General features: G+C 40.1%; 1 protein-coding gene across 7 annotated transcripts in view; it reads right to left on the bottom strand.

The window, feature by feature from the left end:
- The window catches only part of MICAL3 (microtubule associated monooxygenase, calponin and LIM domain containing 3), a 167342-nt gene that overhangs the window by 127460 nt on the left and 25432 nt on the right, over positions 1 to 14450 (bottom strand). Inside the window, exon 1 of one of the 7 annotated variants that reach the window (XM_051609102.1) lies at positions 3749 to 3785. The exons of the other annotated variants lie outside the window; for them this stretch is intronic. The gene's annotated coding sequence lies outside the window, so the exon portion shown is untranslated. Of the gene's footprint in view, positions 1 to 3748; positions 3786 to 14450 lie in introns of those variants that run through there. 7 annotated transcript variants of the gene reach the window in all.

The following is a 14450-nucleotide window of genomic DNA, read 5'->3' as shown; positions in this document are numbered from 1 at the left end:
ACTTCTCAGACTATTTCAGTCACTAGTAATTGCACTGGAATGGCACTAGAGATTCCAGAGAGAAAGCTCTGTTACCCATCACTGGCAAGTGAGCTATGTTGAACTCTGTAAAAGCATCTCAGAACACTCTAGAGTTACACTTTTCCTACATTTATAGTACTGTGAGCACAGAATAATACAGTCTATTAAGGATTTTTAATGTCTTTATACCTTTTCATTCTAAACTTCAATTTATTTCAGATCACTGAAATCTACATTTCTTAAAACTGAGCATTTTAAATGTAACATCAGTCAGACAAGATAAAGAGAAAATCCAGCACCTGTACCCAAAACAAAAGGGGTAACAGACATTTCTGCTTTCAAACAGGCTAAAGACAAACGCTTGCTCATCAAAACCAGTTCCTGAATTTTACTACTTTCTCTTCTAGTCCTGAGGTTTCTCTGGGTTTATTAAATCATATCACAAGGTATTATTAAGTACTTAATGATACTGCAGAAAGGAACAACAGCACTTTTGTGGTCGGAAGCCTAGCCACATAACCTTCCTCTGTTAATGGTTAGAGGCAATAACTAACAGCAGATGCATCCAGGATCTCCACACACACAAATCCATGCTTTGCTTACATCTGTTTATTAAGGATATCTACTTCATGCTACTTCTGAAAGGTGTTTGCTACCCTTTCCCTCGGACTTTGGAAAGAAGTTGCAGCTGAAGACTACACTACCACTACCCTCCCCTAATAAAAGAAAGAAGAACCTTCTCTTCAGTCAGGTCAGAGATTCTATCTGACTCCCCACATGGATGCACAACTGTCACAAGAGAACCAGAAGAGGAAAAGAAATACAGGGTTTGCGGTGAGATGGGACTAATCCCTTAGGCAACACTGGGATCTTCAGTTCTTCTATGCAAATCATGAAGATGCACCCTACAGTTATTCTTACACCTTAGGGACAAGGCTGTAAAAAAATGCAATAATCTCTCCTTTTTCAAAATCAGCAAAAGTTGAAAAAAATTTAAAAATCAACAAGATCTTGGCAGACAAAAATATTCATATCAGTATTTTTTAAAAAATTTGCAGTTCCAATCACCTCAGTATAATACGTCTGGAAAATGTTTTGCTTTTTTAAAGTTTCAGTACCACTAAGCTTAACTAGTAGTTGCATAAGCAAAGTCAAAAATACCCAGCGTGCTTAGTGTCAAAGAAAGAAAATAAATTTATTGTCTAGATCTTCTCATCAAGTTCAGGCCCTCTGGATGCTTTAAGGTAATGCCTCTTTAAAAAAAACAGACATTTAATCTTGCTTATTACCCTTTAAGAAAGGTTCCAATTGCTCTTCAAATATCACTATATTTCATTTTAAAAACCTGTAGATTTATCACTGCCTTATTCTTGTCGTCACAGCAGCTGCACACTAAGCAGAATTTCCTTCCAGTATCTTAAATTTTACTGTTTAGGTCTGTAACTGGCTCCCAAAAAAATCCAGAGGAACATTCATCTGGAGGGCAATTCAAAGGGCTGCCATTAGGAACTGTGACAAAGCAGAAAAGAAAAGCTCATACCCACATCAAACTTGCTGTGAAGCCGAGTCAAACTGAATGTTTGCTCTATTATCAACTTGGCACACTCAAAGGAAGTTGTGGAAATCTGGTGTTCAAATCATTTAAAATTAGATTATTTAAAAAATAACAGGAGGAATAAGCCTTAGCTGTCTAGATTACGTTTTTCACATTTTGGCAAGAAAATTAGGGCAACTATCCACAGTTTTACTTTGTGCCAGGGCAAGAGGCTCCTGGGATGTAAATTGCCATAATGTTTGATGCTTAAGAGTTTACATGGAACATGTGAACTGCAGTATTGTCCACACTGCTCATTAACATTCTCAGAGCTCTGGAGCAGGTGGAGTGCCTGGCAAAATACACTTGTCACACGGCGTTCCCAGATCAGCACAAACCTCTGAGCCTCCCTTGACTTTAAGACATTCCGCCTCAAGCCCTTGTACCCACAACTACAGAGCATGACAGAAGCCAACTTTCCTTCTCCTGTCTGAGAATCTTGACACAGCGTCTGTGTCAAGTGATGGACATGTTTTCATGCTAGATTCTTCAGGAGCAGTAAAGATAAGCACAGAAAATATAAAGCAAGCATACAAAGGTGGCTTACTTTCACAGCCCACCTCTGGTGCTGTACATTACATTGGGCAAAAAGATTCTGAACAAACAGAATTGTTTTCATAGGTTATAAGCAAACACTAGATTTCTGTGTCATTTTATTGCAAGAGCTTCTGTTACCACCACCCTCTGACAGAAAATAGTATCTGCTATCAAAATAACAGCTCTTTTTAAACTTGAAAATCAAAAACACATACAGACAAGATGAATTTTAAATTTGTCCACCTAACATGCATTCAAAAGTCAAAGATGCTGAAATCAAGGCTGTATCATACTACCCAATATGATCTGGTCTAATTGCACCAGTACATCAAACAGGTCTCCTACTTCTGCCAATAATCTGATCATTCAAAACCAGGAACCACAATTTAATACAGTCATGGCAACAACCAGCACTTCTCATACATCACCATAAATTTACCAGTCACAGCTCTGGGGTTTTTAAATTTTATTTCAAGCCTTCTTTTAGCAGCTAAGTGCAGCAGTGTATGAAAACAGCTGTCCTATCCATGCCTACCACTAAATCCCAGGAGATGTCAAGCCTTAATACATCTCACCTTAAGTCTCTGAGACACGGCCACAGCCAGTGACTTCTGCATAGTTTGTTTCCCACACCCCTGCCAACTTTCCAGCATCCATGTTTTTAATTTGTGATACAGGTTTCTGAAATGTCTTTTCACAGGAACAAAACATTCAGGTCCCCATTCAGAAGTCTCCCAGAAGTTTCCCCAAGGGTCAACCTGGTAAAATCTACACATTTCCAATGGGGACACATTTGTTCTAAGTCAAGAATAAATATGAATGTAACAGATAAAGATAACATTTAATAAGAATGGTATAGGGAAAGGTTATTGTAACTGTTGGGATTTTCAGTGTAATCATTTGTAGTCAACATTAGTCACACTCTTAAGCAAAGAGCAAATCTGAGCAACATACCTTTGTTAACTATAGTTAACTAAGTTAACTATAGATGTCATGGTCAGTCAGACCAGAAGAGACTCAAAGAATTTAAAACAGTCAAAGCTAAAAAGCCATTTCTAACCAAATTGGATATACAGAAAGAATAATAAAACAATTTTCAACAAAACTTGACATTTCACCCAAGTAAATGTACCATTTTTTGGGAAAAAAACCCAAAAGTACTTCTTGTCAAGTATTTTTTTCCCTTTCTTGTCCTCACTTTTTACAGTGACTTAACTCTAAGACTTCTACACAATTTTTTAATTAAGAGTAAGCCAGAAGTATTTCTTCAGTATTCATCACCAATACTGAGAAAAAGAAGTACAGGAACAGTATAACTGAAGCTTTTAGAAGACCATGCCATGGTGACTTTTCATAAACACTCAACTGTAATTAAGAAAACTTTCAGAAGATCAAAGTTTAGGCTCTAGCTCATGGTCTATTTTAAGTGTGATCACCTGACCCACTGAGAATTCAGAGCAACACTTCACAAGCTTACATACTTTAATCACACTAGAGAGCTTCTCTCAACAAAAGCTGTGAGCTATCAATATGGCTCTGAAGGGACAAAAAAAATCTTTTTTCCATAAATCACCTTTTTTCAGTTTGAAAACCTACCTGATTTACCATCTTCAGCCAGGAAGCTGATCAAAGAGCAGAGCTCCAGAGCATGCCCACTCTCCTGGAGTATATTTCGTTCATGAAAATGTAAACCACCTGTGATGTTCTGTCTTCCAGGGGGTGAAGTCGTACCACAAAGCAGCTAAATATAGCACAATGATTATGTGTTTGCATGGAAGCAGCTAATTAAGCTTTGCCTAAGCAGGCAGAAAGCAACCACAGCTTGAACAACTACAATTTCTACTATAGTTTTTCATTGTTCTTCCAAGAGCCAAAAATACATGGTCTTCCAGATCCACTAAGAGTTATAACTCAGCTGGACAATGCAGTTTAGATGTTACTTTTTCAAAGCAGCAGGGATTTTCATAGGGTATGATTGAATCTGAGTTACACAGGCAACAAGTGCACCCAAGATCCAGACGAGAGAAGTTTCAGAGAAAATGGAAGACAAGTTCAGTTGGAAACAAGCTTGTGGAGAGGAAAGCACATACGTTCCTTGATATAAAAATCTATTCACTCACCTTGAAAGCAGCTAGATGAGAGGTTAACGAAAAGTGCAGGACAAAATGAAGCAGCAACTAAACTGAATTAGCATCATGCAGTTTGTGTTTGGCCTCAAGTGTCTCCCCATTCCCAGTTCCTTTTATTCCCCAAGTTTTGCCAGCTCAACACCATTTTAAAGGAGACATACTGCAGCCTCCACAAACCGTTCATTATGAGGTCTGTTTGATTGCACAACAATTTGTCCGTTTCCAAGCACTTATTGAATTCTCAACTGTGGCTGCCATCACTTACATGGTGCTGCAAAGCAACCTGCTCCAGCATTTTTGCTCCCTTACTTCACTGTTCCTCTAGAACAAGAGTACATATCCTGCTGGCTAACCTCCTGCTTTCCAATTCTGCACTCCAGGGAAATCAATGTGTTTCAGTTATGCACACTTACGTCACCACCTACCAATCAAGGCAGGACAGACAGAGTTCAGTTCATCCATTAAACTATGCACTCTGGCAGATAATGAAAGAGGTGCAGGTGTAAAGCAGGAATCTACTATCTGTCATTTTAGAGGGCAAAGGTAGCTCAAGCAGAACAGCATGTAAGTGCAACAGAAGTGAGCCACAAGTCTCTCGGCTGAAGTTCTTAAAGGCATAAGCAGATATTTTAGTGAAAACTGAATACTATCACTTTTTCTCCCCATCACACACACACACCAGTTGGGAGGCAGACAGAACCCTGGTGATGTGGCAGTTGATTTTCTCTTCTCTCCCTGGAGAAAATTATTTCATGTCAGGAGCATATGTTTCAGAGAATGCATTGATTTCAGTCAAAGAAAATATCCAGAATTGTCATAAATTTTAAAAAAAGGATTTCTGACCACAATGTGGCAAGACTAGGTTAGAAAGGGAGAAAAGGAAAGAGCAAATTTGTTTTGAGACCTATTTTAAGTTCACATCTCCAGGCAGAACAGCTTTTATCATTGCTATACTCAGTAAGAAGCCTCAGGGCCAGTTACTTTCATTTGTTGTTTTCTCCCTACGGAGTAACTAGACTTGCACGAATAGAGCTGTCTAGCTTGGCTGAGAGCTTGCATGTGGGGGGAAGTGGAAAAAGAGATGAGTGGGCTGGAGGAGACAACAAGAAAATTACAGTGCAAATACTATTTACAAATACCACACTAGAGTAAGACAATCTCCTCAGCTCCTCTGGCAAATTACTAAATTAAACCTCAAAACAACAGCAAACAGAGGTAGAGAGAAGTGTGGCACCGCCTCATCCTCCACTACAAGGGGTAGGCAGAAGGGCAAGGATGTTCCGTGTGAAGATCCTAAGAGGACAACAGAGGAAGTCTTCAGTTTTCCTCAGGAATTAAGCACTTGGCTGCTGATTCCAGTAAAGGAAAATCAGCTTCAGTCTCACCACAGCCAAACAGCACCTCTAACGACTAGTACATATAAGTAAGAGCTAAGCAGGACTCTGGAACAGCTACTGAAACCAAAAGACTACACAGAAAAAGGGAACTAGAAGTCAAAAGGAACTCAAGGACTGCCTATTCTGACCATGAAAGCACAGCTCTACTGTGAGAGTCTACTCAGCAACGTTATCATTATGGGTTTCTATTTTTATCTGGACAGTAAAAATATAGATGATGTAGTTAAAAGCTTCTCACTGCTTTAATGACTAGTTTTTCTTATTTGAAGTTCAGGAAGGAATGCATAAACACTCCATTTATCAGCTGTAAAAGCATGAGTGCTCAATGCCTGTTACTCCCTGTATGCCTACTTAATTTCTTTGGATTATCATTGACACCTGCTTAATTCTTTGAGTCCAAGGTTATTTGCAAGTACCATTTATGGTAGTTTTGCAGAAACTCATGCCCTGAGAGCCTGACGGATTGCCAGCTCACTTCATTAAAAAAACTTCCTGTGGTAACAGCTTTCTTCCACTGCTGACCAAGGCTGTGTTTGAACTGATGATTCTAAACTGAAGTGCTCCACATGTCAACTTATGAGCTATGCCAAGTCAGCCTGTAACTTGTGAAAATGGGAAATTCTTAAAATGGAGCCTTTTCTAACTGTGGTAGCTATCATTTCCCCTGGAAAAACAGAAGAGCTAGTAAATACACTTTTACAATCCTCTTTAAGACTCTACAAGCCACTCTCCTTTCTTCCTCTTGACACGCCTTTCCTACTCTTAAAAATTCAGAATTTTTATTACTCCAGCACATTTCAGAATACATTCCTTAATCCCCTTCTTGACTAACAACTTAAGATTTTATCTGCACCCTCTTGGGACTACTTACATGGTTAAACTCCAGTCTTCAAATAGCTTGTAAAGTGAGGAATGAACAGTAAGGCAGGGGGAAAGAAACTAATTCAGCATCAGCCAGAAAGGACAACTATGGCTCTTAGGGCTGGGCAAGTCTTGGAAACAACTACAAAACTTTGTCATCATACCGCAGATCACCTGCCAAACAGTAACAAATAAAAATAAAACAAAACAGACTAAAAAAGACCACAAAAAGACCACTCTCATTCTCAGGTGCCACCTGAGAACGACAAAGAACAGACAACACTCCAGAGTGGCCAGCCTCAAGAGGCTGCCAACTAGCCATTTACCAAGACTCCACAGCCAGGCAAACCAGAAAGCATTCCTCTTCAGATTCTTCCCAGCTGTCTCAGCTCAGGTTAACACCAAACCCCCAGCTTGTTACAGACAGAACCTGTGACAAGCTTCACTACACTGAAAACATGACTAAACAGCTGCCATTTGAACACCTTGTCAGCTTAAAAGTTCTGTTAAGGTCTAACCCAGCAGAATATTAGGAGTTCACTGACAGTTACTGCTTTTGTTAGTCTTTTAATAATTTTTCCATAGAAGCATCTCTGATTTCTCCCTCACCATTCTCAAGCACAGCGATACACAGCTGCTTCACTGATTTCTGAAGATGGTAGGGAGAGAGAAATTAATGACAGTTAAGAAAAAAAAAAAACACACAAACCCAAGAATCCAAGAGGTTCTGCCAGCCACCAACAGGACCCATATCAGACAGCCTGTGCACTCTGCTGTTCTCCAGGCAGAGAACAGTTACCTGGTCACATGCTGAACTGTACAAATTAATATGGTAAAGGCAGTGCTTTCCCTGGGAGTGCCAAACGCAACAGGAGCTGCATCCATGACAGTGTTCCCAGAGGTTACCACAACATACAAAATCTCTCTTCTGCTGGTTCACCTTAGATGTGCAGATGGTAAACCCTGAGTGTTATAAAAAGGGGAAGCTACAATTAGCTTTATTCTTCTGTATTAAAACTCTTAAGATTAATCCAATTGCACAAGCACCTTTTTAACTGCTCTGATGAGAGGCCTCTCCAAGAAGTATTCACACACAGACCTGCTATCTCCAAAGCTGCTATGCTACAAGCCTTGAATATGCTCTCTCCAGAGTTGATGTGTTACTAACCTTGACAGAACAAAACAAGGTAAACACAAGCCTTCCAAGTCTTAATTTCTGAAGTCATTTAGACACCAGAAACAAAACTGTTTGATCTGTGTACAGAACAGACAAGACAGGAATGAGTCAGTCCTTAAAAGATTCTGAAGAGAGAAGGAAAACACAGCACAGAGATTTATTCCACTGCTGCTACCTTGAGGACTGAAAGACAGCACTCCTAAGTATGTCTCAATTTGCAGTAACTTACAAACCCTTTTAAATAATTCTTGACCCAGAAAAAAAACTGCTTAAAGGGACATGGGAGAAGCTACATAAATATTTATGCTCTTTAACAATAATCTTTGTGTTGAAGTATGTAACATGTAAAATCTGACCCTTAGTAAGTTAAGTATTCCATCCTTCAACCAAAAGTTTTTGTTTATAAACTATTACATGAATCACAATCTTGAAAAAACCTCTCAGCCTCCTGCTGAAAATAAGCAAAATATTAGTCCTTGAAATCTCACACAAGCAGTAAGTATTTTTAGTCTAAAGGATACTAAGTGAAGGTTATGAGAAGAGCAATGTCATTTGCAAATAAACTATTTGGATCTTGAATTATCAAGTCTTTAGAAGTAATTCAATGCGATGAGACTCAGATGTGAGGATGATGACTGGCCTTGTTACTTTATGGACAATTTGAGATTTGAGGAGTCAATATTGTTCACCCCTAGCTTCTAAATTAAAAAAAGACTGGCCTGCAGACTCCACATTTTTACACCACCAAGGAAGTCCAGGTTAGTGCAAAAGCCTCATGAAAATACCATGTCTAAAACTTCCTTGTTTCAGACATACTTCTGGGCTTGTTCTCTCCTCCCTGACAAAACCTATTATTCCACATCACTATTTTCACTTCAACGGAACATCCTTTGGGCAGTGGAGGGGGAAGCTATGAATGTCAGAAGTACTTTCTATAGATAGATGGATTTTTTTTCCCTCCATACATGCTCATTTTGCAGGTTATAAAGCACATGAACCTCTGGGTACTTTATCTTCAAAAGCAGTTATTTCTTTAAAGTTCCAGACTTTTATACTGTTATTGTTCCCCACACATACCCTATACCCTAGCTACTTAGATGGCTGAAAACCAAATGCAGCAGCAGCATTTCCAAGATCTTGCCAGACCAAAATTCTTCATGCTTTATCACACAGTTTCCCTCACATAAGCTTTTATGCACATTAAAACCAGCTGCACTATTATTTTAAACAATTATTATTTAAGAATAAAACATAGTATTTGATGGTGTGTGTTGAGAAAGGCCTAACATTGGCAACCAGTTTGCAGCCATTGTTTGTTTGAGAGGGATCTAACTTCTTTCAGCACAGGACTCAATTCAGATTGCCACAGCTGCAGAGTCAAACACTCAGGCTATCCCTGATTAGCTTGTATATAAACAGAAGTGGGAGTTACCACTTGAAGTCTAGCACCCAGCCAGCTGATCTAGCCCACAATACATCTAATGTATCACTAGCATAGAATTAAACCAGTGTGGAGATTAGGTTCATACCTAGTAACAATTAAGTCCTGAAGGGACAAAAGCTGAAAGGCAACAGCTCTACCACATGACTTTAAGAAGCAGCTTCAGACTATTCCCATCAAACAGGAGTATTTACGTTTAATGCTCAGTATTTTCCTTAGTACAGTATATCCACGCAATAGTGGAGAAATTCTAGATTAACTACAGAGTTGGAACCAAACATTTCAGTCTTACACATCTTCTCAAACAACCCAAAGATTAACTAATTTAGGTTGCTTCTCTATTCCAGAACAGTATGAAACAGTGACTACAGAAGGCCAAACTTATGAACCATCTTAAAGTTTCAAAGTTAAGACCCTTAACTAAAAAATTAAAAATATTTTTAAATCAATTTCTTCAACAAGAAAGCTGACATTACTTACAAATCTTAGCACCAATGGTGGCTACCAAGCTCTGAAAGATGGAAAGAACACTGACAAATATTAGAGTAATATAGTAAGAAAAATGCATTCTTTTCTGTTTAAACCTGCTTAAAAAGCCAGTGTTTCCACATGTAATTTGAGGCATTTGGCTGCGGCCTGACCAAAAAAAAAAAAAAAAAAAAAATCAAGGTATTTCCTACAAAACAAAGCCTCCAGCTTCAACACAAACACGCATTAAATATATCTCACTTAAACTTCCACTAGCCTGTGGGAATTTTTTAATGTATTTATTCATTTAAACTAAGTCAGGGATTGGAAAAAGGACTTTGCTGGATTAATGGCATTAAATGCCAAATGTTTATGTTCCTGAACTAGAGAGGATAGGAAAAGCTACATCTGCAGACACTCCCTAGATCAAAGTAAGCCCACTTACAACTGGGAAGGAAAAAAAGCGAGTGATCAGCAGACTTACTTAGGTTGTTCTGGAAGATCACAGAATGGTTGGAAGGAACCTTAAAGATCATCTAGATCCAGCCACCCTGCATGGGCAGAGACACCTCCGACTACACCAGGTTGCTCAAAGCCCCATCCAACCTGGCCTTGAACACTTCCACGGAGGGGCATCCACCACTTCTGTGGTCACCCTGCTCCAGTGACATCTGTTGGTATACAGGTCCTGTGTGCCTAGCCTGTCTCTTTTGGTGAGGCTATGAAGAAGAAAGCTTCTTTGGACAGCACAGCTACCTTCCCCAGCTCTTCATGAACCAGTGCAACTCCCAAACATTTATCTCAATCACAAAGCACCGTAAGCACTCAGTGAATAACCAGCAAACCTGTTGTTCTCCTATACAACATTCACACTGTGCCCTGAACTTGAAAGAGTCCTTATAGCACCTTTCCTGAATATGGCAGGAAGGCTTTATTGTAAGTACTAAATAAATATGTGGCTAGGAGTGGCTTTAAGAGGCTACTTCACCTGACAAAGTGGTAGAAATAACACTGATAACACCTTTACAGAAGCATGAAGCCCTGGCTTATCTTAACAGTCCAAGTGGAAGGACAGTAAAATAGTACAGTCTTTTCCATGCTTCTACCTGCTTTAAGACACATGGAGATTGGGAAGACAGTAACTAAGACTTTTCCTGTAGTTAAGCACAGAAGTCATGAAAGATAATCTCCCTCTACAGCCACAAACCAACTAATTGCAATCTTCAAGCAACTGTCAGCTAGAGTCAACCAGAGGAAAGATGTGACCAGAAGTTGACTCAAAAATGAGTAAAGTATTCACAGAATCATAGAATCATTAAGGTTGAAAGGGACCTCTCAAAGATCATCAAGCTCCAACCTTCCTGCCATGAGCAGGGAACCCTACCACTAGACCAGGTTGCACAAAAACCTCGTCCAACCTGGCCTTAAAAACCTCCAGGAATGGGGCATCAACAACCTCCTTGGGCAACCCATTCCAGCTCCTCACCACCCTTACAGTGAAGAATTTCTTCCTAATATCTAACCTAAATCTCAGTTTAAAACCATTACCCCTTGTCCTATCACTATCTTCTCTGGTGAAAAGCCCCTCCCCAGCTTTCCTGTAGCCCCCTTCAGGTACAGGAAGGTTGCTATAAGGTCTCACTGCAGCCTTCTCTTCTCCAGGCTGAACAGCCCAAACTCCCTCAGCCTGTTTTCATAGCAGAGGTGCTCCAGCCCTTTGATCATCTTGGTGGCCCTTCTCTGGACCCTCTCCAACAGGTCCATATCTTACCTGTGCCAGGGCCCCAGAACTGTACACAGCACTCCAGGTGAGGCCTCACCAGAGCAGAGTAGAGGGGAAGAATCACTTCCCTGGCCCTGCTGGCCACACCTCTTTTGATGCAAGCCAGGATGCAGTTGGCTCTCTGGGCTGTGAGGACACAATGTCAAGCTTCTCATCTACTACCACCCCCAAGTCCTTCTCCTCAGGACTGCTCTCCAGCCATTCTCCCCTCAGCCTGTGTTTGTGCCTGGGGTTGTGCCAACCCAGGTGCAGGACCTTGCACTTGGCCTTGTTGAACTTCATGAGGTTGGCACTGGCCCACCTCTCCAGCCTGTCAAGGTCCCTCTGGATGGCTTCCCTTCCCTCTTGGGTGTCAACCACACCACACAGCCTGGTATCATCATCAAACTTGCTGAGGATACACTCAGTCTCACTGTCTGTGTCTCCAACAAAGACATTAAACAACACTGGTCCCAGTACTGACCCCTGGGGGACACCACTCATCAACTGCCTCCATTTGGACATTGAGCCATTGACCACAACTCTCTGGGTGAGGCCATCCAGCCAATTTCTTATCCAGTGAGTGGTCCATCTGTCAAATCCATGCCTTATCAGTTTGGATACCAGGATGTTGCGTGGGACAGTGTCAAATGCCTTGCACAAATCCAGGTAGATGATGTCAGTTGCTCTACCACCATCCACCATCTCTGTAGCCTTGTTGTAGAAGGCCACCACATTGGTCAGGGGTGACTTGCCCTTAGTGATGCCATGTTGGATGTCACCAGTCACCTCTTTGTTTTCCGTGTGCCTTAGCAGACTTTCCAGGACAATCTGCTCCATGATCTTGCCGTATTGATTTGCTTAGGTAGTTTTATATCAAGATAGGCCATTTCCAAGGGGAGACTTTAACTTCCATCCTATAAAACCCCATCAAGTTTTGTATAACTGTGGTTTAACAGGCTCTTCTTCTTAACACAATACTTTCAGTTAACAGTTTATGGATGGACTCTATTGTTGATATATCTTTAAGACCCAATTGCCTGTGCTGTCCATCTGCTAAATCTATTTGTGAAGCCTTATCAAGAGAGACCAACCTCAGTGAGAACCATCTCTAGGTTTACTGGGTAAGTAAATAAGTCTAATATTTGTCTCTGAGTAATGTGCAGAACCATGTGATTTTTGTCCTAACTCCTACCCAAACAGAATTGTGCTTCAAAAAAATAAATTTCACTGTAGAGTCATCTGTGTCTATCCCACATTATATTTACTTTGAAGAATTAACAGTTTATTCCAACTAACAGAAAGGCTTATCAAGAAAATATTTTTTCACACAAAGACATACATGAGGCTTGCTGAAGCAAAATCTTAGCCTCTGATGTGAGAGAACATTATTTTAGGATGTAAACAGGGTTCACTAGCACCAATGCTGGAAAAATTAAGCAAGAAAGAATATCACCACACAGATCTCAATACAGAGTATAAATTCACTTGAACAATTAAATGGTGCCCTATTCAAGGGAAGAATGCACATGCACAATCTTCTACACACAACAGAACTCTCCCCAGCCAGCATGTAGCACTTCAACTCAGAGACACAAAGATCTGACTTTTCAAGAGCACTATCAGTCCCGTAACAAAGTCCAGGGCAAGCTGACAGCAGCTGGAGATAGAGCCAAGCCCTCTCCTAAAAGCATCAACTCCATAGTTATCTCTCTCACACAGAGAGCTTTGCACTCCCTCCAAACATGGACCTTTCTTAACATGAGAAGAAAAAGGCAAAGAGAGCAAGATGCAAAGCAGCTCTTCTGGTTTATGGGCTGTGGCCCAGTAAAGCAGATAGTCCTAGCAGGTGAGACAACACCACAAACATGAAAGCATTCCTTGGGAACAGAATGGGGAAAGGTTTGACTTCAAAAGCCAGAAAGAACATTTCTACACTTCACTGCAAACAACAAAAAGCAGTTGTGCCCTTCTTAATTAGGGGGGATAGCTGCAGAGAATTAGGCACACAACTTTTCTTTAGAATTAATTCTTTCTGTTCTTGTCAAAAACAATGCTTTTAATGCATGCTTGAGACTTATTTCTCCTATTCCTCTTATTTTTAATAAGACTTGTAAACAAGTTTTAGTCAGACAAGATCTATACCACACATTATTGTTGAAAATAATACTTAAAACAGGTTTTTAAAACAGACTAGAATAGGATATCTATGTCAGAATAGGGCTAATGCCAACAGGCCTGTCTTCAGCCATGGGGAACAATAACCTCACCAAGTCAAATATGACTATTTGGTGTTTCTGCTTGTATTTTCACTAGAGAACCAAACAGCACTACAATAACTGAAGGTTTGAGAGATGAAGAGCTCTGCCCAGCTGTAAAGTCTGCACTTCATAAGCAGATGAGAACATTATGTTTCTGCAAACCAGACTGCAACAACAGTGTGCAAAAAGCAGCTTCAGAGAAGCTCTCAGAACTGGCATGCATGCCCTAATACCTACTAAATTCCTTCAAATCCAGCATGTTCTCTTGTTCTAGTAATGTTTATAAATGTCTTTTCAGCATGAAAGAAAACCAGCTATGCAACAGAAAAGCTGAATGTGACATCATCAAGCTGACAAAAATAAAACTGAAATTTCACTTGCTTTCTTAGCATAGCACATGTTATTTAAAATCTGTAAAGAGTAGAGAAAACAAGATGTTCAAGACAAATGCACATCTTCTATGTGCCAAAATGAATCTCCACTGCTTAACCACAATACAGGTAGTGAGCATAAGCCTGGAAAAGAATAAAGTAATTTAATTTCGAACTATAGCTTTTGCTGTACATACAAACACAAAAAACACCAACTCAAAAGTCTTACTAACACCAGCTGCAAGCACTGGATAGTGCTGCTCTAGACTCTATGCAACAGTAGTAGGAAATTGAAGCATCTTGCTTTTTTCAGTCAAAAGATACAAAATGTGAACACAGTATGAACACTAAGCATCTTCCAAGTAGCCTCTCTCCCACAGAAATGCAGAGGAAATTTTCAACTGTGATGATAAAACCTTGTCTGCTAAAGC

This window comes from Apus apus, chromosome 1 (genome assembly GCF_020740795.1).
Source record: "Apus apus isolate bApuApu2 chromosome 1, bApuApu2.pri.cur, whole genome shotgun sequence".
Classification (NCBI taxonomy): domain Eukaryota; kingdom Metazoa; phylum Chordata; class Aves; order Apodiformes; family Apodidae; genus Apus; species Apus apus.
Note: the sequence above shows the minus strand (reverse complement) of the source record. Positions and strands in the feature narration are given on the sequence as shown.